The sequence below is a fragment of the Vicugna pacos genome, chromosome 34 (genome assembly GCF_048564905.1).
Source record: "Vicugna pacos chromosome 34, VicPac4, whole genome shotgun sequence".
NCBI classification, from domain to species: Eukaryota; Metazoa; Chordata; class Mammalia; order Artiodactyla; family Camelidae; genus Vicugna; species Vicugna pacos.
In genome coordinates, this window is record NC_133020.1 from 13,760,869 (window position 1) to 13,787,349 (window position 26,481).

The 26,481-nt window shown below is 38.8% G+C and overlaps 1 protein-coding gene across 9 annotated transcripts in view; it reads left to right on the forward strand.

Moving 5' to 3' along the window:
• Positions 1–26,481, forward strand: part of GRIN2B (glutamate ionotropic receptor NMDA type subunit 2B) — a 571,331-nt gene that overhangs the window by 264,626 nt on the left and 280,224 nt on the right. The window contains exons 1-2 of one of the 9 annotated variants that reach the window (XM_072954750.1): positions 10,167–10,206; positions 10,340–10,875. The exons of the other annotated variants lie outside the window; for them this stretch is intronic. The gene's annotated coding sequence lies outside the window, so the exon portion shown is untranslated. Of the gene's footprint in view, positions 1–10,166; positions 10,207–10,339; positions 10,876–26,481 lie in introns of those variants that run through there. 9 annotated transcript variants of the gene reach the window in all.

Sequence of the window (26,481 nt, forward strand, 5' to 3'; positions counted from 1 at the left end):
GATTTAAAGTAAAAGCTAACTTAATATTCTTTATTGCTTCTTGGAATCTGATCTTGGCAAGATTAATGTAAAAAATACTGTGAAGTAAGGAAATTCTTGTGGGATTTTGACTGAGTGAAACTGAAATGCCAGGGATCTCATTTTCGAAAAGGTCCCCGGCATTTTGCCCTGCATCCTCAGTCAGGGCAGAGGCTTTTTATCACGGTCTGAAAGCTCTGCCCTTTGGTAAGTTACCCCACAGAGTGATCCCCCTGCAAGGAAGACCCTCAGTGACTATTAAAAGGATAGCTGAAATTTACATACGTTCCCCCAGATACAGGGAACCAGGGCAATGCTGATTTTATTTGCATGTTAAAAGCAAGTCTTCTGGTTGCCTAGTGATTGGAGGGGCATTAGAAATAGCCACTGAGTGACTTCATTTTCCTACTCCCCCAAGCTAGCCTTGGTGAGGTAGCAAAGTCCACACACAGATAGGCAGCCAGGTGGACAGAAGGCTCAGACGTCTTGCTCACAAGAGCCGCTGGAGTTAGCACTTTGGCAACAACATGGGAGTGGGTCTAAGGCTGAGTTGTCCAGTACGGGATATAGTAGCCCCAGGTCATATTTACACTGAAATTAATTAAACTTAAATGAAATACACATTCAGTTTCTCAGTTGCTGAGCTAAGTTTCAAGTGCTTAGTGGCCACATGTGGCTGCTGTGGTAGATGCCACGTATATAAAATGCCATCATTGCAGGAAGTACTACCGGGCAGTGCCACTCCAAGGACCCAGAAGCCTACAGCGTTACATCTGCAAGATACTTGACTTTTCCAGAATGGCCAGGAGCAGTCCCAGGAGGCATAGCTTAAAATAGAGAGGGAGGACAGCAGATGGTCTGCCTGTGGCCAGGGGTTGGGTGATGCCCTTGGGTACCACTAGCAGGTTTGAAAAGAGCTAGTGGAGAGAGAGGAAACGAACTAGTTCAGACCCAAATTGAAATCTAACTAAGTTTTTGTGTGACTGACGCATGCCAGGACCTATGTTGGTGCTTTCTCCTTGGTTGCCTTATTTCTGCCTCTAAGACAGTGGCCACTTGCCTGCATTTTACAGATGATAAAACGGAGGCATTAAATGACATGTAGAAGGCCTCATGGTAGCAGGGTCCAAGTTGGAATCTGATGCTTCTAATTCTTACATTCAGTGCTTTTCTGGCTTTAGGGGTAGGGAGAGGGAATGGGGTGCAAGTGGGCAAAGAACCAGTAGTTCAAAGGGGAGACATTTATTTTAAGAAGTCGGCCCGTGGCTCCACCCACTAGTCCCTTGGAGCCTGCTTAGTGCTAAACCACTTGCTCATGGCCTGTTGTCAAGGACTGTTGCTGAGCTGGATTTTTCTTCCATGGAAGCCTAATAAATGGGATGAGGATCTGCTAAATCTAGAATCAGAGATGAAAATACGTGAACAACAATGATAATAATAATAATTAGGTAGTCAGGACTCTTCAGTCTGCCAGATACTCCTCTGAGCATTTTGCAAAAGTTGACTGATTTAATCCCTATGGCTACCCTTTGAAGTAGACCCTGTTTTTACCCCTATTTTATAGATGAAGAAGCCGAGATTTGGAGAGAGAGAGTAAACTGTCTAAAAAAAACACAGTGAGGGCGTGGCATTTTAGAAACCAGTATCTCCATTTGTGGCCATCTCAGATGGCCTTGGGGCAAGCAGGTTGATGTGCGTTTGCAGTGCCCAGTAGAAGGCGGTCAGAAACAGTGGGGAACCCACGTGCACGCCCAGCCCAGGGCTTCATATTCGCATTAAACAGCCGTGGTGACTCGTTGGTAAGGCCTGGCCAGAGCTCACCTGCAGGTGGCGCACTGCAGACTACTCGTTTTTCAGGCGCTGAAGCAGAGGCCTAAAGGATGGAAATGCCTCCCCCAGTGCCTTAGAGAGATAAGCCTTTCCCTGCCTCTAGCACTACAATCTGACTGCTTCCTTGGGTAGCTGGTTCTCAAAGGGGACACCGTGGAAGTTTCTGGAGGCTCTCTGTGTGAGTCATAATACACAACGTCTTCCGTCATTCGTTTCACTCCAGCCACTGCACGTGTGTCGGGTTGTGTGGGAGCAGGGCTGATATCGGAAGGACATTAAGGGGTTGAATTAGAAGATTCTAGTCTTTAAAACCATGTCTTAATGCTAATGTCCGCCTGTGCTTTAATGAGACTTTTGCTTCAGAAAAGACAAGGAAATGTGGTAAACACAGCTCTGACGGGACTAAAGGTATTTGTGGGTCCTGCACGCAGGCCGTGTGGACTCTGCGTTTGGAATTTGTATCCTTTCTACACGGGCTCTTGGATACCTGCTGCCTCTGTTACTCTTGCCTCCGGTGGGAGGTGGAGGGCGCCGCCATTTCTGTCTGAGGGGAGGACTGAGGACTGAGGTGAGATGTTACCTAGCCCACGGGGGCACTGGACTGCGATTCTGGCCTCAGGACCAGGAGCCTGCCTACCTCCTCTTCTAAGCAGAGACCAGGAGGAGGCGCCCAGGGGTCTGTAAGGGGCATGCTGACCCTCCTACCCTTCTGTGTCTGGCTTCCTTGTGTCAGGGGGCACATGGAGCTGACACTTGAGTTGCACGTTGCAAAACGCACATGCATTGTCTTCTCCCAAATAAACCCGGGAAGGATATTATACTCAGCCCCATCTTAAAGACGAGGAAACGTAGTTTGAAGCCAGCACCCCCAAACCCTGAGGCCATGCTGCTTCTGCGCTGCACCCTGATTGTTAGGGAGGCAGTGCCGGTACACACACCGCCTTAAATCCGGGCCGCCTTAATTTGGCCACACCCTTGTCCTGCGCCCACGAGCACACAGCCATGAGCAAGAGGCTGTACCTCTCCTGAAAGTTCTGTGCTCTCTGGAACCTTAACGGAGGTTTCCCACCGGTTACGTTAAATGCGGAGCTTCGCTATGTAGCTTAACAGGAGCACTAATTCCTTCCTAGCATTGCTCGCGAATCATCTCCTTTAAATGCTGACCGTGTGACGATTAATTCACTCTCCCCTCTCGCTTTATGTCCCACTCGTTTCCTCCTTTCTTCTTCTCTGACCTCTGATCATCTCCCTTCTCTTTTGCTTTTCTCTTTCTTTTGTTTCTCTGTGAGTGGCGAGAGACCCAGCTGGTTATTATTCACTGCATACAGTTGTTCCGTTGCACCCAGAGTGAGTGTCAGCCTGTGACGGAGGAGCTGCAGCAGCAGCTCCATCCCAATGACCATCCCGTGCTGGCGGGGAGGGGAGCACTAAGGAGCGCCCCCCCCCCCAAGTGCAGCGGAGGGAGGGGCGGGCTGCCGGTTACTGACTTGGTTAATTCTGCTCCCTGTCGCCCCTGCCCTGGTCCTGTGTCGTGTTGAGGGCTGTTTTCATTCTCTGCCTGCTTGCCCCGCACCCAAGGTGTGGCAGAGCTTTGCCAGATGGCTTGCGTGGTCAACCCTGCCGTTTTCCCACTAAAAGCTTTCTTCATGAGATGAGGTTCAAACCACCCCCCACCCAAAAAAACCCAAAAACAAAACAGAGAAGGAGGAGAGTGAAAGAGGCCAAAGCAAACAGGTACTTGAACAGCCTCCTCCGTGTGTCTGCAGCTCCCCCTCCTGCAAGGGAGGGGCCACAGCGGCTGACCCCAGCCTGCTGTGGTTGTGGCGCTGCCATGCGCGCTGGGAACAAGAGCCTCCAGAATTGATTAGGAGTCCCGATAAAGGGAGAGAAAAGAGACCATCTTCCTGCAATGCCATGGAAGATAAGAGGCCCTCCAGAAAGCCAGAAGATAGGATTTTGATTTATTGCCTGCGGTGAGCAGGTAGCCAAGGAGAACTGTGTAAAGAATAATAAGTATTGACACAAACTCTACAGAGGTTGTGGGTCGGTTCCTATTTTCCAGGCCGTGAGGTCAGAGCAGACTTCGGAGGTGAATCCACTTTCCTCCCCTCCTCTCCGCCTCAAACTTTACCAGACCCTTGGTGTCAAGACAGGGAACCCCATCCTTTCCTAAAGACCCTGGAAGTCTGAACCACCTATGTGACCCTGCATTCATTCTGATATTTTAAAATATCGTTTTACTCTGCTTTAGGCACATTTTCTCTTATTTTTTTCTTATAAATTCTGGGTAAATGTTAGCAATACAAAAAGGAAGGTGATGCTTGAACTAGCTCCATAAGGGGAGAAAGAAAGGGCGGCCCTTCAGCAGGCGTTAAGGTGTGGAGATGTGAAAAGGAGTAATAGATTTGAGAGCCTTCAAGTCAAGGGCAGTAGGTTTGGAGCAGAAACGTTCCTGAGGGGTTGTGCCCTAAGAGGAGAGTGAAAATCTATGAAAGATGCAAACCGCTAAGATCATTTTATGTCATGCGAAGGGATTAATTCAAACTATATCCTGCGACCTGTGGGAAAACACTGAAGAATCTTTAAACAGAGGAGTGACACAGTGAACTTCACGTTTTATAAAAAAATTTCTTTAGAAGATGGTGTGCAGAAGGATTGCTCAGAAAGGTGAGGCCTTCACAGCGATCCCGGCCGGAAAAGATGAAGGTCTGAGCCAGAGCAGCGGCAGGAAAAAGAGATGGAAGGAGGACTCGGGGGGCCAAAGGATTAACTATGGACAGGAGAGGGCTGCACCTTCTCTGGGACGAGAAAGGAGGGAGAGAGAAGGCTGCATGTTGCTGGAATAATGATGTCTGGGTGTTTCTCCCTTTTCATCCAACAAGTCCAGTTTCGTTTTCATCCCTGCACCTAACACCAGGGCACTGTAATGACATTGATTCTTGTAAATAGTCTCCGGCAGAACTTTGGGGGTGTTTATTTGTGTGTCCTATCAGTTTTATAAGACTCTTAAGCCCTTCAAAGGAGGGCACACGATGTATTTATCCGTCTATTCTTTGCAGCATTCAGCACACCAGGGAGACTTAGTAAGTATTTAATAATAATAAGATCTAAGCCCAGGAGCATGATTGTATTTGTCAGTGAATGAATAAGTAGGTTTGGAAGCAGTTTGTCCAAGTTTAAACTTCATAAGAAAAATCTCAACTATTTGAACTGGAACATATTAAAATCCATTCCCGAAATACAGTATAAATGGCTTCTGCTGTTGGTTTTCCTAGGGAAATATTTTTAGTTGCCTTAATTGGAGATTGTTTCTTAGACTATGGGAGGTGGTATTTCTTTGTTGTTCAATAATCTCTGGCAATCAATCAATCTGTCTTTAGGAACAAGAGCTTTTCACAAAGCTGGTTTCTCAGGTCCCTATTCTCATCGCTGATGTTTTAGATAAATCAGAAGAGCCACTGTTAGTTTGCCTCTTGTTTGCAACATCCTTTTCTCTCTCGTATTTGTTCCTTGTCACATTTATCTTTATTATTCCTGGGAAGTCCTCCAACCTTACTGCCCTCTTGTTTGCCTCTTTCTTCCTGAGTCTCTCTAGTCTCTGCCCCAGTTTAGTGACAGTAGGACGGCAGCCATCAGGCCGCTGGAGTCGGTGTATCTTCACAGCACGTCCGTGGTGGGCGCTGTGCCCCTGCCTGTTACGATGCATCCAGTTCCTCTCTTTCCCTGAGACTTTGATAAGCCTGATCAAAAAGGTTTACTGGATTTAAGAACAAAGCTCGTCGTTTCCTGCCCTCCCCTTATGTCTGGGCTCCACATCACTAGGACACAGCGCATAGCCATTGCCCTGTGGAGGGTTGTTATTACTGGCCATCACAGTAAGCTTCCGACCTCCCAGTGTTGAACCCAGGTAGTCCCAACCAAAGATAAGTTCTCACGAGCAGGTCCTGTTCCTCTTTATCTATAGCCAGTCGTGAGTTTTCACGTGGTTTCTACACACATGAGAAGTTAAGTCAGCTTCAAATGAAGGTTTGTGGATCATGGCCTGCTTGTGCCGTGGAGTTTGGAGCTCCAAAATTTGGACCTTTCCGCTGCCCAAGGATCATTGGGTTTGATCCGCTTTAGGAAAGTAGAAGGAGAGAAGGAAGGATCTTTACGTCACTTTCCTGGAGGCCGCCCTCGTTACTGGGTGCGAACCAGTGCCCGTTTATACTAAACACGGCGCGCACACAGCCCCAGGGCCCCTCCTTCTGACCACTTCTTCCACTACTTACCAAGCATTTCGAGCTTCCATGAAAGTGGTTCTTCTCTTCTGGAGTAGTGTGCTTTGTGTGTGCGCTTTTCAGGCCACTTTGAATGTCCTTTCTCCCATTCCAGGCAATTACTGAATGCACTAGGGTGCACTTTGTGAATAGTCTCAAGCAAGGGGACATGACTTGAAACAAGTCATATTAAAAACAAAGCAAAACAAAACAAAACTGTGGAAGGCAGTGGTGGTATGTCACCTGTAGGAGGGGATCGGGGCAGGACATGACAGTTTTCTTCAAGTGTTTGAAATGTGGTCGTATGGAAGGGGATTAAAGTTGTTCTTTGTCTCCCCAAGGAGCAGAACTAGGTGTAAAGTAAAGGGAGACAGAGTTCAATTCACAGCAATGAAGGATTTTAGAGTGTGATAGTTAAGAATTTTTGCATTGGAATCAAGCTTCTTGAGTTTAAATCCACCATCTGCCAGGTACTAGACATACAAACTTAGGTAAATTTTACCTCTTCTAATTTTAAATTCTTCGTTCATTAAATGGGATTAATATTAGTATCTTTTTCATGACTTTCTATGATTATCTGATAACATGATACCAGTTTAATGCTCTCACCACGATGCATAATGAGTGCTTGATAATGCTGGCAGTTATTAACAGTCTGAACTGTCTCAAGGTAGTACACAGGTTTAACAGCAGTTTCCAGCATCTCCTATTACAGTTTAGCATTTTAATTTTTTCCTTTTCAAGTCTGGAATTCTTTAGAATATTTATGTATGGTTTTCTTATTTTTTTCTCAGTGAAGGGAGTTGATGGTGTCAGGGAGGAAGTTTTCCTTCACCCTTCCACGTTCTTCTGGCTGGTCTAAGAATGAAATTGAGATGAGGCAGATTAATAGGAGAAAATCAGACAAAAGTTGAACAGCATGTATACATAAGAGAGACCCAGGAAAACTGAGTAACTTGCCAAATGGCCAAAACCCTCACCTTAAAAACTATCTCCAGCTAAAGACACAGGAGGATGTTGATGGTAGTGGTTTGGGACCTCAAACGGGAGGAAGGCAACTGACATGAAAATGGAAAAGCAATTGTTCAGTAAATAAATGTTTGCTGTGCCATGAAGAGACTATGGGACGGAATGGACTCTGATCTGTAGGCCTTGCCTGGAGTTTCCCCCACCACCTTTGGCCCATATTCTTTGCAGGTATCTCTGGTTGTAGCTCTATTCAGGGAACAGGCCTTCTCTCTAAATTCTTTTAGGCAGTCAAGAGGAAGTTCAAAGTTTGTTCCTGAGTCTTTTGAGCCTTACTTGTTTTGGGCTCGAAATAATCTGCATGCTACAGAGACATTTTGGGGTGGCAGGTTTTGCTCCCCTACGGTGGAGAACTGAGAAGACTTAGCATCCAGAAAAATTTCCATGGCACAGGTATTTCTGTGATGTTTGGGAAGAGGGACGTATACAGTGTTATGAATTCAGGATAACTGGAGCATGGGGTAGGGTAGATGAAGATGCCATTCTGACCTAGCAAAAGTTGAATTAGATTTTTTTTTTTAAACAAAGAAATGAAGTTTTAGGATTTAAAAATATCTGACACATTTCTAAACAAGGCATTCGTGGGCAGTAATAAATAAAATGCCATTCATGCACTTTTATTTTTAAAGGAAAGGATAAATTGTTTTATCTTTTTAGAAACATTGAAATAATAAAGTGTTTAAGTTTTGAGCCCTTGTTTAGGCACTTAAAAACTGAGGTATAACATACACATAGTTAAGTGAACAAATCTCAAGTGTCCAGCTCGATGATTTTTATATGTATATAGACCCACACAATCATCACACAGATAAAGATATAAAACATTACCATCATGCCACAGAGTTCCCTCATGCCCCTTTCCAGTCAGTACCACCCCTAGTAGTGATGTAACCACTATTCAGGTTTCTGTCAAGTCTTAGGTAAGTTTTGCTGGTTCTTGAATGCCACATAAAGGAAATCAGGCAATATGTACTCTTGTGTCTGGTGGCTTCTGCTTAACATTTTGTCTGTGAAATTCTTTTGTGTTGCTGCATCTAACTAGCTTATGCAAAAAGCTTATTTCTAAATGGTTTTCCATTATTACAAATAAATCTTTGGAAGAAATGTGAGGCTGGAAGGAGTTGTACACCACTTCATGCCCATGATTTGCCAATGACACATCTGACACTAAATGACGTTAAGTAACTTGCATAGTTAACTAATGACCAAGTAATGTGGTAGGTTGTATTTTCACATAGATAAATCTGTTGCAAACTTTATTCTCAGTAAGAATCATGTATATAGTGTCTGAATTATACAGGACATTTGAATTATTTAAAATTACAAATTACTATGCCGCAAATTAATCCTATTCACTGTTGGACTGGCTTCTTTGGTTGTATACACATTTTGACAATGACATTTTGGAACAGCTTATTCTGATTGTCCAGATAAGGAAATCATTGTCATCATGTCCATTTACAAAGTCATAAAGCCATCTACACATAGCACAAGATGGAATTGACTTTGCCAGACTAAAGCTTAGCCCGTATATCCCTCTCTCCTGCTCTCACTTTCTCCTGTGTGTATGCACACACACGCACAAAACACACATACTCACAAGCACACATACAGCAGACCATGTGAAAACCACGCATTTCCTGGGATTTAACCATTCATCTCCATATGGGTAAGTAGATAGTCATCCTTCAACAACAGTGCTGTTCCTGAGACTCGAAATGCTGTTCTTGGAATTGATCAAATGTAGTGAAACTGTATAATAAGGGGATGGGAGGAGATGGAAGGGGGGTTGAGAATTGCCTTGCAGTGCGCAGTGCAGCTTTGATACCAGAGGACAGGAGGTATGGCTCGGAGTGCCTGTGGATTTGTGTAGTTAGGAGGCCAGATACAACATGAAACATGTTAAGTGACAGGAGTACAAAGAAATGGCACTTCATCTCTGGGAATATGGCAATCTGGCCATTCAGCCTAACCCTCTGGCTAAAAACAAATTAAAATACTGAATAAAAAGAATGTTGTCTTAAAAGCATCAAACTGTTATAAGAAAATGAGTAATCAGGGGATTGCAGTCCAAGAGAGAGAAAAGCATTTGGAGCTCCATTTACCCAGTGGTATTTGCTGATCCAGGAAATAGAGCTGCAATTTTGATGGCCCCGTAGGAGAGGGCAGAAAACTAAGCTTGGAACTCAGTTCAAATGGGGACCCTGGGGAAACCCTACCATATTAAGGTGAGATCTCTGAACCAGAAACACCTGCTTTACATCCCCAGGCAAGTCTAGGGAGAGCTGCTTTGAGGAGCAGAAGGAGGGGGGAGGTGGGGAAGTGAAAGAAACCTGTCGCTGAGGACTTGTAACCAGAGGGCTCTCAGCCCAGCAGAGGACTTTCAACCCGTATTTGCGTAAATGGACAGTCGAGAACCCCCCAGCAGGAAATTCAGTTAGAGGTGGTTCTGGGTTCCTAGTACTCTTATGCACCTGGCAAAAAAGCAAATGTAAAATATGGGGAGAAGCCACCTTCATCCTAAGACTCCTGGGCACTACCTCCTCCCCTCCACTTTCAAGGGTAGTGAGTAGTACTTGCAGTGGTAACTGGCACGCAACAAATCCAGCACGACCAGAAGAAAGTGCAGAGACAGACCAGCAAAATCTGCAGACTTTAGAATCATTAGACAAGACACTGGGAAAGAACTATGGTTACTGGATTAAAAGAAGAAAAGGACAAGCTGAAAACTATCTCCAGGAAACAATGACGTATAAAAGGTGTTCTACAAGATTTGTGAAAGGACTAACTAGAAATCTGGGGATTACTGCTGTGCAGGACCCTGGCCTTAACGGGCTGCTGGCGTGGGGCAGACATCGCAGCCTTGGAGCGGGGCGAGCGCCTGCGCCGCCGAGCACGCCCCGTGCGGCTTCCCGGCCTCCCACGCTGGACAGGAGCCCGGCTCCCGCGGGCCGACCGGGGCCTTCCCATGATGCCCCGCGCCGCCGCTCCTCGGGGGCCCCGCCCCGTGCCCGTGGCCTCGCCGCCGGCTTCGCGGCGGGATTCCCGGGAGTCACTGGAATATTCTTTTTAGGTATCGCCCCCCCCTTCTTTTTTAAAATACAGTTTTTAAAGATTTCACTCCATTTACAGTTATTACAAACTGCCGCCTGGTTTTTACCTAGACCTCCTTTTCTCCCTCTTTCTCTGCCCCTTCTGGGCCCTAGTCGGGTGGATCCGCTCTGCTCGCAGTTCGGTTGCTGGGACCTGCGAGTTCAACTGTTAGAAGAGCACTTAACAGGAGAGAAGGGAGGAAACTGAGATGTAACTCGCCGCCGCCTTGTCTGGACTCACGTGTATTTAGGTGGCAGTTTGCTGAAAGCCAGCTCTGCCACTGGATGGGCGACACCAATTTTCACCAAAAAATTATTCAAAAATGGCACAACTCTTGATGGCATGTGAAGAAGAGCTGGAACCTCGGCAGAAGGAAGTAGAAGAATGTGAATATGATGATGAAGATGAGCCAGTCTTGGTTGGAGAGAGATCGAGTTTAGAGCCCACAATTTCAGATATTTCGAACACGGTAAATCCCCGCTCATATTCAGGGGAGTAAAGAAGAGTGCACCCAGTGGAGATATTACTGCTGCTTTCAAGCCCTCCAGTCAGCATTACGTGAACTCAAGATCAAATCCAGTGGCTGCCTAAACTTTCGTCCTGAATCTTGATCTTCAGAGAGTCTGTTGTTCAGCCTTTGTCTAAATCTGTAAGTATTTCTGAAACTACACAGTCAGCTTAGGGACCTATTGGATATTATTTACCAGTATCAGCAGTACCCAGTTAAACTTCTGGCCTATCATGGGTAGTCATCCAGTAGAATCATAGGTGGCCTCAGAAAATGTTGCCATCATTACAATAGCTCAACCAGGAACTAACCACCAACCGGTTCATAAGTCAGGTAATATGCTTAAATTAAATAGATGCAGCATTGAAAACTGCCATCAAAACATGAATCAAAGTATAATCAGTAATGAATATTGCATAATGATAAACTGTTTAAGATTATAAACCAGACCAAGTGTTCTTAGTTTTAATTGGGAAAATTGTTGATATGCTACTGTAGCCTTTAATTCTGAAAATATACTTTAATAGGTTAGTTTTAAAAAAATCACCTTAAAAAGTAATGTTTAATAGTAATAGTTAATATTTGTTAATCTGATAATATTTGTAAGGTGTTGTGTTAATTGCTATGCATGAATTAATCTCATTTAATTCTTAAATTTTCCTATGAAGTAAGCACTATTATTATTCTTGCTTTTTTTTTAGTTGAGGAAATTGAGGCTCACAGGGGTTAAATAATTCACTCAAGGTCACACAGCTGGCAAATGATAGATCTGGGATTTCAATACAGATTAACAATACAGATTATATGTATCTGCATACATCCATACATACATGTTGCATATAACTGTATACTCTTTAAAAAAAATGGAAGTATTGCCTTAGTGCAACAGTTTTCAAAGTGTCGTCTTTAGTCCCTTGGCATTCTCCATAGACTCTCTCATGGGTTTGGGAGTCAACACTATTGTACTAATAATATATAGATACTATTTGCCTTTTTTTTTTTTTTAACCATGTTGACATTTGCACTGATGATGCAAAGGCAGTGATGGGTAAACTGCTAATGCCTTCATATAAATCAAGACAGTGGTACCAAGCTGTGCTAGTAGTTTTTGTATTAGTCATCACCATGCATTCACAGTAAAAAATAGTCCAGTAATACTCAGTTTCTTTGATGAGGTATTATAATGTTATTAATTTTGTTAATTTTTACCTTTGAATATGTGTTTTTTTTAAATTTTTAACATTCTAATTTTTTTATTGAAGTAAATTCAGTTACAGTGTGTCAATTTCTGGTGTACTGCACAATGGCCTAGTCATGCACACACATACATATATTTGTTTTCCTTGAATATATGCTTTTAAAATACAGTTTGTGTGATGAAATGGACAGTGTGCCTGAAGCACTTTTGTGGCTGAAGTATGATGGTTATCTTGAAGAAAAGCACTTGGTGATTGAATTGTGAGCTAAACAACCCTCATTTTAAAAACAGAAGACTACTTTTAGTTGAAAACAAAGAGATCCAACCAGAACTTTTAGGGGGGAAAAAACCCAAACTGACAATAAAAACTCATATGATTGATTTAGCAGATTTCCATATCGCTGAAGAGAGAATTTGTGGATTGGAAGATTAGTAAGGAGACTTATCCAGAGGCAGCAGGGAGAGACCATGTCCACTGTCTGTCTTGAGAAAAAGAAAATGTAGAAGAGGTTAAGATGCATGGAGGATAGAGTGAGAAGGTAAAAACCTTTTCTGCATATAACCAGAGTTCTAGGAATGGTGAGGGGAGCTAGGTAGAAGCAATAGATTTGAAGAAAGAACGCCATGTATCACATGCATAAATCCCATGATTGCATCATAATGGTAAAAAGTTTAGTTTACCAGAAATACGTGATAATTTAACATTTGCATATACCTAAAAACATGACCTTAAAATAGTTATATCTATCCATCTTGATCTGTTTATATTTATAAATCAATAGGTTTATAAGAAGAAAAATTAAGTGTATGGATTCAAAGGGTATAATGAATACTAAGAAACACAAATAAATGTATTCTTAAAAATTATTTCAAAATGGTTTGTGCAGCAAACTTGTATCATGATATTACAGCAGAAAATAGACTACATAAGGAATATTTTAAAAGAAATTATAGACAAATGGTAAGTTACTATAAAGAAATGACCAGCAGACTAATCCTGGCTTCTCAACAGCAACGGCAGAAGCCAGAAGACAGCAGGGACTTTCTGTGCTGAAAGAACGTGACTGGTATCTTAGAATTTTATGCCTGTGACAATATCTTTTAAGAACGAAAAAAGTTGTAAGAAGTAAGCAAAATGAAAACTAGAATTTTAGTCATTAGACCATCACTAAGGAACATTGTGAAGATAATACCTTAAGCAAAAAGAATATGAGCCCAAGACGAAAGGTCTTGAGATGCGATGCAAGATGCAGTGAAGCACAAATAATGCATATGTGAATCTAAATGAGTATTAACCATAGACAGTACTAATAAAATTGACTAATGGTGATATAATTAAAAATGGAAAAAGTATATGATAACAAAAGTATATAAATTAAGTAGCGAGGTTAATAGGGTTAGAATGTCAGAAGATTCTTATATTTTCTGAGAGAAGGGTCAAGTTATTAACTTTAAACTTCGGTAAATTAAGTAGACATGTTTAAATTCCTAGGATAACCACTAAAACAACAGAAACCGTATAACTTAAATGATAAATAACTTAAATAACTTAACTTAGTAGATGTGAAATTAAACTAATAAGAATATTCAATCATAAAAGAAGGCAAAGAAAGAGGAAATTAAAAAAAACACAGGAGAGATGGAACAAATAGAAAATGCAAAATAAGATAAATTTAAGCTCATTAATTAGAAACCAAAGATCTAATTAAAAACAATTATCAGATTGAATTAAAAATCTAATTATATGCTGTTTATAGGTGACATATCTAAAACATAAGGATACTGAAAGAATGAACATAAAAAGTTGAAAAAATATATACCTTCCAATATTAACCAAAAGAACACTGATATGTTAATATTATACAAAATAGACTTTAGACAGATGGGTCATTTCAATGATTAAAATTTTAGTTTACTAGAAAGATATAAAACTTTTAGATTATATGAACTTTGTAACACAACGTCAAAATATATGATATAAAGGTTAATAGTTGCAGAAAGAGAAATAAAAGCATTCAGAATTATGATAGGAGATAAAAAAATACTTCCCCCAATCATTGATAGAAAAAGCCAACAAAATGTAAGTATTGATATAGAAGATTTGACCAGCGTGATGAACAAACTTGCCTTAACAGATATATGCAAAATACTGCAGTAAAAATCTGCAGAATACAATTTTTTTTCCAAGCACATACGGAACATTTAAGAAATTGATCATTTACCAAACTTCTCAGTAAGTTTCAAAGGACTGAAATCAAGGTGAAAAAGAGCTTATTCTTTCTGATCATGTGCATTAAGCTAGAAATCAAGAACAAAAAGATAACTAGAAAATCTCATATATTTGGGATAAATAACTCGTGTTAAAGGAGAAGTCATAATAGAAGTTTAGAAAGTACTTTGGGTTAAACGGTAACAAAAATGCTACATATCAATACTTGCAGGATGCAGATAAAAGTGCTTAGAAGGAAATTTATGGTCTTTATAGTATGTATTTGAAAAGCAAAGGACTAAAAATTGATAAGCTAGACATTTGTCTCATGAAGTTAGATAAAGAGAAATAAAATAATCTAGAAGAGTGTAGAAGGAAGTAGATAATCAAAAATTTGAATAAAAAAATGGATAATAAACATATAATATAGAATATACACAAAGTCTAAAGATTCGTTTGAAAAAAATCTTACACATTTATAAATGTCTAGCAAGGCAAGAAAAAGTGATAAAGGGCACATAATCTAAGGAATCAAAAAGAGGCCAACACTATAAATGCTGCATAAAAGGAAAAGATAAGAAGTTATATAAAAACTATATACTTACGAATACAAAAATTTAGTTAAAATAGAAAAATTGTTACAAAATGTAATTCACCAGTACTGATTCACAAATAAGTAGAAAATCTAAAGATTATGATAATCTTTAAAAACATTTAATTGGTAGTTAAAGAAATTTTCCTAAAAAGAGAATGCCAGAATTGATGGCTTCATTGGGAAGTTTTGTCAACCATTAACGGAAGAGAAATTTTACTCTTATGTAAAATCTTACAGAGAATTTAAGGAGATGACAATCCCTAGTTTTGTGTGCATGTGTGTGTTTTAAATGAGGCTTATAAAGTCTCAATACCAAAACTCAGCAAGGAGGGGGGCACGATGAGAAAGACAAGTTACAAGCCTATTGCACTCATGACATAGTTGCAAAAATTTAAAAAATGTACAACAAATCCCAAATCCAACAGTCTTTGAAACCACTTCCAAATCATGACCAAGAATTTTCTCAGGAAAATAGGATTGGTTTGGTATTATAATGGCAATTAGCTTAATTCACCATATTAACAGATGAAGGGAGAAAATTATATCATTTCAGTAGATGCACTAAAAACGTTTGAAAATATTCAACATTTATTTATGATAATGATAAACTCTTAATAAACCAGATATAGGAGAGATTGTCTTCATTCTGAACAGTATGAAAAAAAACCCCTTATTCTGAAATAGTGTCTAAAGAAACCTTATCACACACAAGATAATTGTGAAATATGGAAAGCATAAGACGAGAATGCACTGTATTGTCACTTTTACTCAGCACTGTATTCGTAGTCTTAGCCTGTGAAGTAAGGCGAGAATGAAAGAAATTTTACAAATTAGAAAGGAAGAAAAAGCCCTATCATTTATTTTCAGGTGATATGACTGTATATGCAGAAATAAAACATAATCCAAATACATTTGTTAAAGCTAATGAGAGTTTATTAGCATTGTAGTACAATAAAATATACAAAATCAATTATATTCTTAAGCGAGCAATAATTACAAATGAAAATTTTAAATATACCATTTATATTGACGTCGAAAATATGACCTAGGAAAACATCTAACAAAAGATGCATCTACAAAGACCTCTCTGATGAATATAAAACGTTATAAACTTAAATTGAGGGAGAGCGATACTATACTCACATATTGGAAGACTGCATTTTAACGATATTAACTCTCTCCCTTGTTAGTAAGCAGAGGAATACAAATTAAACACATAAATTGCCACTACACTCAACTGATTGACTAAAATATTTTAAACAACACCAAATGTTGATAAGAACGTAAATTAAGAGGAATATGTCTACACTACTTTTGGGAGTGTAATTGCCCAGTTGGAAAAATAATTTGATATTACTTATTAAATTTAAAATATATAGAGGATAAGTTTGAAATTCATAATGTATGAAGTTCTCTTAAGAGTTTTACCTACCTGTGGGATTCAGAGTGGTAACCACAGGTAGGTAAAACTCTTAACAGAACTTCATACCTTATCATACCAGAATTCTTGGACAGGAGTCGATGTGGCAGAATAGCTCCAAACTGAAATTGACCCAAAGGTCTTGCCTATATCCTAATATTGATAAATCAATTGAAATATAATCATAGAATGGAGCAGTATATAGCAATTAAGGTAAATGAATCACAGCTGCATCCAACACCATGGCTAAATCTCACAAGTGTGATATGGAATAAAAGAAGCAAAATGTGAAATAATGCACACGGTATGATTCTATTTATGTAATGTTATAAAGCAAACAGCTGAACCATACTACTTAGAGACGTGTCATTTGGTGAACAGTAAGAAGGAAAGAAAGAAAATGATTATTATAATACTCAGTAGGGTGATAGTTTCCTCCACTGGTGAGGGACAAGGTCGTATCTAGGAAAGGACTCACAAGGTTTTGGGGTAGTTATGCTGTTCTGTGATTTGGGAGGTAGTCATGGGAGTGTTTACTTCAGAATTATTTGGAAGAGAGTATGTGAATATTTTTTGAACTTTAGGTATGTATATTCCACAATAATAAGGTAAGCCCTAAACTGCTTGTATTTCCTCAAGTATATTTGAGAAGAAGTTATAGAAGGATGTTTAAGAGGGGCATGAATAGATTCAACAACAGAGACAGAGAGAGATCCTTTTAGGATTGGAACATCATGAAAACAGCATGGAAGACATGCCTGTCTGAGTCCTGTCAGCAGTACTGGAGGGAAGTACTGTTAGGGGAAGGTGGGAATTTGGTGGGAAATAAGGATGTTATGGAAGTTCATGATAGATCATGGAAGATCTTCCTAGACTTGAAACTTTTTCAAATCATTCTTCACTTTTAAAAAAAGCCCTTCATAGATACATCATCTTTTACAAAACATATCTGGGAATTTCTTGAAAGAAAATGTGACCAGTTATATCCCCATTGGCATCAGACAGAATAAGAAAAGTTTTCAGCATCTTAACATGCTATTCTTTGCTTATGCCACCTAACAGGAAGTAGATTGTTGGCAAATCCCCCGTTTGATTTATTTAATTACAGATGAATCATTTGCTTTAATTAATTTTTTAGAAAGTAATCATATCTAATATTTATAGATTTTTTTAATGTGTGTTTGGCACTTGTATTCACTATGCCATGTTGCATAGCAGAGCTGCTTGGGGCAAAAGTAAACACCCCTCTGGACATTCTTGCCTTTTTCATTTTCATTTGGATTGAACGTGGCTTACGTAAGGCACCTGCCCAATTGCTCTGTGACTAAACCCTCTTCAGCTTGGCACTGACCCACTTACTTCTGTCAGGTCATAGTGTCTTGTCTTATTTCTACTGAATGTTATCCAGTCTTTTCTTTTTTTAAGGACTATTTTTCCATTTTAAAGATATATATACACATATCTCTAAAACAGAAAATACGTATCATACGTAAAAATATATATTTTATATATAAGTTGTATATATGAAGTATTTTGCTTTGAAAGTGTTAGGGGCCCTGAACAAGTTACTGTCATATGTCAGTTTAATTAATATGGTCTTGATTCCAAGGAAAATAATTCTTCCATAAAAGCCTAGGACACTATCTAACAACACATAATTCTTAGTCAGTGGTGACAGTAGTAATAAGTAGCAGTAATAGTAGTAGTTATTATTTGCACTAGAGAGTATGCCAGGAAATGCAATGGACAGACAAGGAAAAACTCTATTTGTGTTCTGCCTCTTAAATTCCCTCCACATCCAGCAAGTAGGATGATCTGGCCACATGGTGACAATGTAGTGGCAGCAGATTTTCCCCTGTGGTTAAAAGCACCAGCCTTTTAACAGGCAGTACTCAGGCGGGCCTGGCTGGGCTCGTGTCTTTACCCGGCCACTTAGTAGGTGTGTGACTTTCGGCAAATAATAACAACTTCTCTCGAAAAAGCTTTAAATATTAAATGCAGTTCTGTGTATAAATGACACAGCGTAGTGGCTAACACATAATTATTTAATAAATATTTATTATTATTATCATCACTATCTAGGAGTAGTTCTATTGGTCAAGAATATAAGGAGCTAGAAATAATGGCTGGGAAACCCCCTCCGTCTCAGCCTGACCCTGACGAGTCCCATTTGCAGCCTGTGGGTTTAGTTAGCTCAGAAAGGCGGGGAGACACCACCAGCAGCTCCTGTGGGTACTTATCCTCATTGTTTCCTTCCCGTCTCTCTGTGTCATTAAAAACAAGCTTTGTTTATATTTCCCTGTGCTATACAGTGTAATCTTGTTTATCTATTCTGCAATTTTGAAATCCCAGTCTATATATACAAGATCTTATGGTAGCTCACAGAGAAAGGAATGTGACAATGAATATATATATGTTCATGTATAATTGAAAAATTGTGCTCTACACTGGAATTTGACACAACATTGTGAAATGATTATAAATCAATTAAAAAAATTAAAAAAAAAAGAAAAACAAGCTTTGTTGGCAGAGCAAGTGCTGGTTTAAGGTATTCTTTCTCTGCTACGAAGAGGATGGCAGTGGGAGGTGGGACAGGGGAGGATGGGCAATTAGGGCCAAGTTATTTGTTTATTTTCATTGTGGTAAAATGCGCGTAACATAAAATGTATCCTCTTAATCATTTTTAAGTGCGTAGTACAATAGTGTTAACTTTATGCACATAGTTGTGCACCAGACCTCTAGAACTTTTTCATCTTGTAAGTTGAAATTCTGTGCCCATTGAACAACTCTCCTTTCTTCACTCCTCCCAGCCCCTGACAACTACCATTCTGTTTCCTGTTTCTAAGAGTTCGACTGCTTTAGGTACCTCATATAAGTAGAATCATGTGGTATTTGTCTTTTTGCAGGCGGCTTATTTCACTTAGCATAATGTCCCCAAGGTTCATCCATATGATAATATTTCCTTAGTTTGGTAGATCCATTCATAATTTTTTTTGAGGAACTTCTCTACTGTTTTCCATAGGGACTGTACCATTTTACGTTCTTACTAACAGTGCACAAGGGTCCCAATTTCTCCACGTCCTTGGCAACACTAGTTTTTATTACTGCTTTTAAAAATAGTGGGTGTGGGGTGATATCCCATTGTGGTTTTGATTTGTATTTCCCTGATAATTAGAGATGTTGAACACTTTTTTCATATGTTTGTTGGCCATCTGTGTATCGTCTTTGGAGAAATGGCCATTCAGGTACTTTCTCCATTTTTTAATGGGCTGTTTGTTTCGTTGTTGTAGTCGAGTTCTATATTCTTTACATATTCTGGATATTACCTCTCACCAGATATGTATTTGTAAATATTTTCTCCCTTTCCATAGGTTGCCTTTCACTTTGTCAGTCATTTCCTTTGCTGCACAGAAGTTTTAAAATTTGATGTAGTCCTATTTGTCTATTTTTGCTTTTGGTGTCATATCCAAGAAACCATTACCAAATTGAATGCCATGAAGCTTTCCTCATGTTTTTTTTAGAGGTTTTATGGTTTCAGGTCTTACATTTCTTTAATCCATTTTGAGTTAATTTTTGTATATGGTATAAGTTAAGGGTCCAACTTCCTCGTTTTCACGTGGATATCCAGTTTTTCCAGCCCCATTTGGGGAAAAGACTATACTTTCCTCAGTGTGTAGCCACTCTTATCGAAGGTCAATTGGCTGTATAGGTGAGGATTTACTTCTGGGCTCTCTGTTCTGTTCCATTGGTCTTATATGTCTGTCTTTATACCAATACCATACTGTTTTGGTTACAGTAGCTTTGTAATACATTTCAAAATCAGGAAGTGTGAGGCCTCCAGCTTTGTTTTTCTTTCCCAAGATTCCTTTGGCTATTCTGAGTCCTTCGAGATTCCATAAGAATTTTAATGTGATTTTTCTATATCTGCCAAAAAAAAAAAAAAGCCATTAGGATTTTGATAGGGATTACATTGAGTCTGTAGATCCCTTTGGATAGTATGGGTGTTTTTAAAATACTGTCTTTCAATTCGTGAACATGGGATATCTTCCCATTTTTGTGTTTTCTATAATTTCTTTAAAGGAATATTTTGTAGCTTTCAAAGTACAAGTATTTTGCCTTCTTGGCTAAGTTTATTCCTAAGTATTTTATTATTTTTGATGCTATTGTAAATGAGATTGTTTCTTAATTTCCTTTTCAGATTATTCATTGTTAATGTATAGAAACACAACTAATTTTTATGTGTTGATTTTGTATTCTGCAACTTTGCTGAATTCACTTATTAGTTATAACAGTTCTTCTGTGGAATCTTTAGGATTTTCTGTATTCAAGATTGTGTTATGTGTGAACACAGATATTTTCACTTCTTCTTTTTCGATTTTCATGTCTTTTATTTATTTTTCTTCCTTAATTGCTCTGGCTAGGATTTCCAGCACTATGTTGAATAGAAGTGGCAGCAGTAGGCATCCTTGCCTCGATCATGATCTTAGAGGAAAAGCTTTCAGTTTTTCACCATTGGGTATGATGTTAGCTATGGGTTTTTCACATACAGTCTTTATTATGTTGAAGTAGTTGTCTTCTATCTGTAGTTTGTTGAGTTTCCATCATGAAAGAGTGTTGAACTTTGTCAAATACTTTCCTGCATCAAATGAGATGATCATGTAGTTTTTCTTCTTTCTTTTAATGTGGTGTGGTGTATTGACTGCTTTTCATATGTTGAACCATCCTTACATTGTAAGAATAAATATCACTTAGCTTCATGGTATATAATTCTTTTAATGTGCCAATTTAGTTGGCTAGTATTTTGTTAAGGACTTTTGTATTAACATTCATCAGGGGTATTGGTCTGTAGTTTTCTTGCAGTATCTTTGTCTGGTTTTGGTATCAGGGTAATGCTGGCCTCATCAAATGAGTTTGGTGTTAGAATTTTTTAGAAGAGTTTGAGGATTGGTGTTAATTCTTCTTTAAATGTTTGATAGAATTCTCCAGTGAAGTGATCTGGCTTTTCTTTGTTAAGAAGTTTTTGACTACCGATTCAGTCTCCTTACTAGTTATATAGATCTGTTTAGGTTTCTTACTTCTTCATGATTCAGTCTGGTAGGTTGTAGGTTTTGAGAAACCTATCCATTTCTTATTCATAATAGTCTCTAAGGATCTCTTTTATTTCTGTGACATCAGTTGTAATATCTCCATTCTCATTTCTGATTTTTGTTAATTGAGTCCTCTCATTTTTCCTTTGTCTACCTAAAGATTTGTCATTTTCATTGATCTTTTAAAAAAAACTAACTCAACTTCACTGACTTTTTCTTTTCTATTTTTCTATTCTCTATTTTGTTTATTTCTGCTCTAGTCTTTATCTGCTAATTTTGGGTTTAGTTTTCTTTTTTCTGGTTCCTTGAGGTGTGAAGTTAGGTTGTTGATTTGAGATTTTTCTTCCTTTTTAAAGTAAGTATTTACCACAGTAAACTATCTCCATAGTACTGCTTTTACTGCATCCCATAAATTTTGGTGTGTTGTGGTTTTATTCTCAATAATGATGAAGTTATTAAAATAATCTGGACCCAGGATGTAATTCTTCAGTAGAACTAGATAATTAAGCCACAGTCAATTATTTTTATTTTCCCAGTAAAAATATGCCCTCATTATATCTCTATTATCTCTTGTTCATCTATATAAAAACAGTTGACCCTTGAATAACATGGGTTTGAACTGTGCCAGGTCCGTCTATATGCAGATTTTTCTCAGTAAATGTGTACCACAGTGCTACACAATCAGTGGTTGGTTTAAATTGGGGATGTGGAGCCATGGATATTGAGGACTGACTTTAGAGCTATACAGGGCTTCTCGATTCTGCAGGGGTCAGTGTTCCCTGGCCTCTGTGTTGTTTAAATCAGCTCTATCTATCTACCTGTTTATCTGTCTCTGAAATGGACTGTTAGGATTACCTAATACATCATTCTTATTTTCTAGAGGGAAAATCCAGGCCCAGAGAGATAAATGTCTCGCATGAGATCTTATAGCCAATTATTTCCAAAGGTCTAAGGGCTCCTGACTCAGTAAGAGAGCCCATGCATACTGGAGACTGAAAACAGAGTTAGAATGCAGAAGTTCAGGAAACCTTTCTCTGAAAGTGATGGGCAAGGAGGTTAATATTTTAATTTGTATTCTTGTCGAGTATTGAAGACTTGGGAGTCTGTTACCTGATCATGTTATGTCCTCTTCATTATACGGTGTGTTTCTCTTCTCTGTGCCTGCTCGTTTGTAGCTTTTGGCTTTACCAGTGCAGTGGGGCCGGGGGTAATGCATCTTTTATTTAGAATATGCTAATAGAGAGGCTGGTGGAGTGCTTTGGGTAGTTTCTACAGTAAAGCTCTAGCTGGGCTGGGCCATGATTTCCCTGCAAGAGAGAGGTATGAGTTTAGCTGACTAACGTGAGCTCTGAGGAAATGTGCTCAGTCAGTGAGAAACTTTCCTAACGCATCAGCTTTTCCCTATTTCTTGTGCGTTTCTCAGAATGTTGTAGGGAGGACAGGAAACAGTGGAATGATGCTTCTTTTTAGGGCGATTGAAAAGAGCAAGAGAAGGAGAAATATAAATGTAACATTTTAAATAAGTAACGTTATTATAATAACTCATCATAATTATTATTGTAAGTAGTATCTGTTATGGGGGCAGATGTGTCATGCTTCTTTCTAGGGACTTTGCATACATTTTCTCATTTAATTCTCACAAGAGTTCTTCAAGGTAGGTATTACAATCTCAGTTATTGTTATTTTTACCGATGAGAAAACTTGGCTTAGGTAGTTTAACCATCTTACTCAAGGTCACTTGGTGTATGTCAAAGCTAGTCCACCTCCGTCTATAGTCCTTGCCAGATAGTGAAATATGTAGATAAAACTTAACTTGCCTATAAAGAGGTAATTGTCTATATATATGAATTTCTAAAGGCCCCACGCAAAGACATTTTATATTCCCGACTTTTCTTTTTCAAGGACTTCAGTTGTCCACAGAGCCATGAGATCGCCATGTGAATATGATAAAATAAATGAAATGGATTTTTCAGTATGACTTACGGAAATCATTGCCACGTAGTTGTGGTTTATGTTCATTTTGGAGATGTGTTTCAAATTTTACAAACACCATGATGGCCTTAATGATAACTTTCTTAAATTGTCTGTATTTTCGTAACTTTGGGTTCTTTGCAACCCCTCCCTGGCCAGTGGTGATGCTGCAGACCTTTCGAAGGACTAAGCCCATCTCTTTGCTCTTTTCACTGGACACCCTATCCCCTTCTTGATTCCATTCCAAATATCTACCTTGATCTTTAATTACCATCCTCCATGGACTTGTGGCCAAGCTCATCCTGCACCTTAGCTTCGTCAGCTCTGCACTCCTGTCCCAATCTTCCCACTATTACTCATTTCCCTTGGCGCAATCCTGCTGTTCTCAGCTCTGAGCTCATTGCCAGTTAAAGGGGCTCCACACTGGCAGAGCCCTGTTATACTTCACCTCTTCTCTGCGGCTGCACTCCGAGCCTCTGTTTGCAGATACTGTTTCTATTGTATTATTCTATACTGAGTTTCTCTATGTGGAAAATATTTACAAATGGCATTTGTCTGATTATTATAGATGAAATATAATATATATACACACCAACTATAATAGGCACACATATATTTGGTAAAAGCACTAGATATAAGGTGAGTTCATGTGTTCTGCCCCAGTGGTTTAAGTCATAATTTAGTCAACCTCTGCTACATTTAAGAATATGCTGATTAATGTGTGCCAGGACTGTTAAGCCGAGAGACACTTCCCTAGACCCCAACGTTGGAGGAACTGACATAGCATGAAAAGATCAAGAGATCCACTTTCAGAAACTTTTTCTGAAGAAAAGCCCTCAGATTACAAGCTTACTAAGTCACCTTGAAATACTTTACATATGCTAATCACAGACACCAAGAATCACAAGGCAGGGATAGCCAGCCTAATGTTGTCCAAGAGCAGTAAAATATTTATTATCTGCAGAGCTTAGTTTACATTATTAGCCCACTTTTCTGTCTCTCCTCAAGAACTTTTAAAATTCCTGGCCTTTCAAATTTTGAAGAGAGCTGTTTTGATCTTATATCAATAAAACAAACACTGTTTTAGCCTCTACTTTTAGTTTATTCTGCTAATTGAGCGATTAGCGACCACCCAGGACCGTTAGACCCAGATCAAAGGGCTCAGCCTCACACTCCCAACAGCTTTTGAAGTCCCTTCAATATACAAAGTGGTTAAAACGAAAGTGCTCATTTTCTGAGTAGAATAAGAGTCAGGTGTCACTGCAGCTTTATTTCAATTTTCCAGTTTCTTACAGACACAGCACTGGGTTATAAACTTGGCAATGCAGCTTAGTGGAAAAACCTCCAAACTGGTAGTTCAGCCACTGTCTTTGACACTGGCTGGCCAAGAGGCCCTGAGCAAATATCTTAGCCTCATAATTTCTTTGGGCCTCAGTTTCTTCATCTGGCAAGACAGAGAGTTGAACCCATGCAACTCTTAGTCTGTATTCTTTTAGCATGCGTCTACATGTTGCATGCACATTCACAGTATTGACACAATGTGCACGTTCCTTTAGGGGCTCACAAAAGAGGGTGCAGCACTTTAAATAAACTTGAAAACTCAGAATCAGACCATGACTCTCACTTAACAGAAATGGTCCTTTCCAAAATGATACATCATGTGAGTCCTTTCAGTCAGAAGTAGGAATTATGTGACCCTAGACAGATTTATGCACTTAACTAAATTTTATTCAGCTAATGGGATAAATATTTCATATGCTTGCAATTGCTAAATCACAACATGGTCTTGAAAAATTTAGTGGCAGTGCCTAAAAGGGGACAGGAAGAGGCTCCATTAATCTGTTTCTCTTCCTTATTTCAGTTTTATCCTTCTCCATGTCTTTATCTTTTTTTTAATTAAATGACTGGTATAAATACTTGAAATACATGTAATATACAACTTTAACACAATTTTATTCTGATTATGAATGTAATATATACTCATTGTGGAATATTTGGAAAAAAATGGAAAAGTTGGCAAAAAGAAGGAAAAAAATCACTTAAATTCCAACAAAGTAATTGCAGTTAACATTTTGGTATATTTCCTTCCAGCATTTTTCTATGCATTTTTATGTAGATGGAATCATACTATTTTATTGTGCTGGTTTTTTATTTAACATTATAGCCATAAGGGTTTTTCTATGTTATTAAGAATTCTTGGTAAACATAATTGTTAAGGGTATTTAGCATTTTGTCATAAAGCTATTTCATAATTTACTTAACCACCTCCTTACTGTCAGCCATTTAATTACTTGGAATTTTTCACTATTATAAATGATGCTGCAGTGAACATTTTGGTGTATGAAGCTTTTCTGTCTCCATTTTACATTATTTCTTTAGGATAGATTCCCAGAAATTGAATTACAGGGTCAAAAGTATGAACATTTTTAAGACTCTTGATCCATAATGCCAAAAGTTTTTTCCAAAAAATTTTTTTAAATCAATTTATATTCCCTATAGCGGTATGTGAGAGTGCCTTTTTCTACCATGCCCTTAGCTACTCCCCTAGATAAAAAATCTTTATCATTTGGTGGGTAAAAGTTATGCTCCACTGCTTGGTTAATTTTTATTTCTGTAATTACTAGGGGTAGTGAACAGTTTCCCATGTTTGCTAATCAACTGTAGTTTCTCTTCTGTGAAATTTCTGCTCATATCTGCAGTATTTAAAAAAAATTCTTTATGATGTTTATGAATATAATTTTGTATCATCAGTATATAAATCAGATGACTGCAAACCCGTTTCTTCCTTTAAAGATGTCATGTTAAGTTGCTTTTTGTTGTTGTTGGTTAATTTTTTTATCCCTATGGGCCATTAGTTTTCTCAAAATCCTAGTTTTAAATAGCAAGCTATGATGATGTGCTTCTGAGTAGACGGCTTTCAAATATCTGTGGAATAAATGTATAGAATTGAGTTTTATGTGTAGCTTTTTAGGCGTGTGTCTGTTAAATAAAGTGAAATGTGCTTGTGCATATCTTTTCACAGATTTCCAGATAGTTCATGTGTGGGGCTGGAAATCTTCTTAAGTTTTTGCAGTTTGGCATTAGTTAATAATGATTAAACAAAGGATTTAATGACTGTTTTTCATCTAGTATTTTGGTATATTTCTTCCTTTATTTATATGGATCAAATGATTGGAATCACAAATTTTCATGTCACACTTTTCATTTGACATCACAATTTTAGGATTTTTCTCTAACTAACTAAAAACTCTTAGGGAAATAAAATGT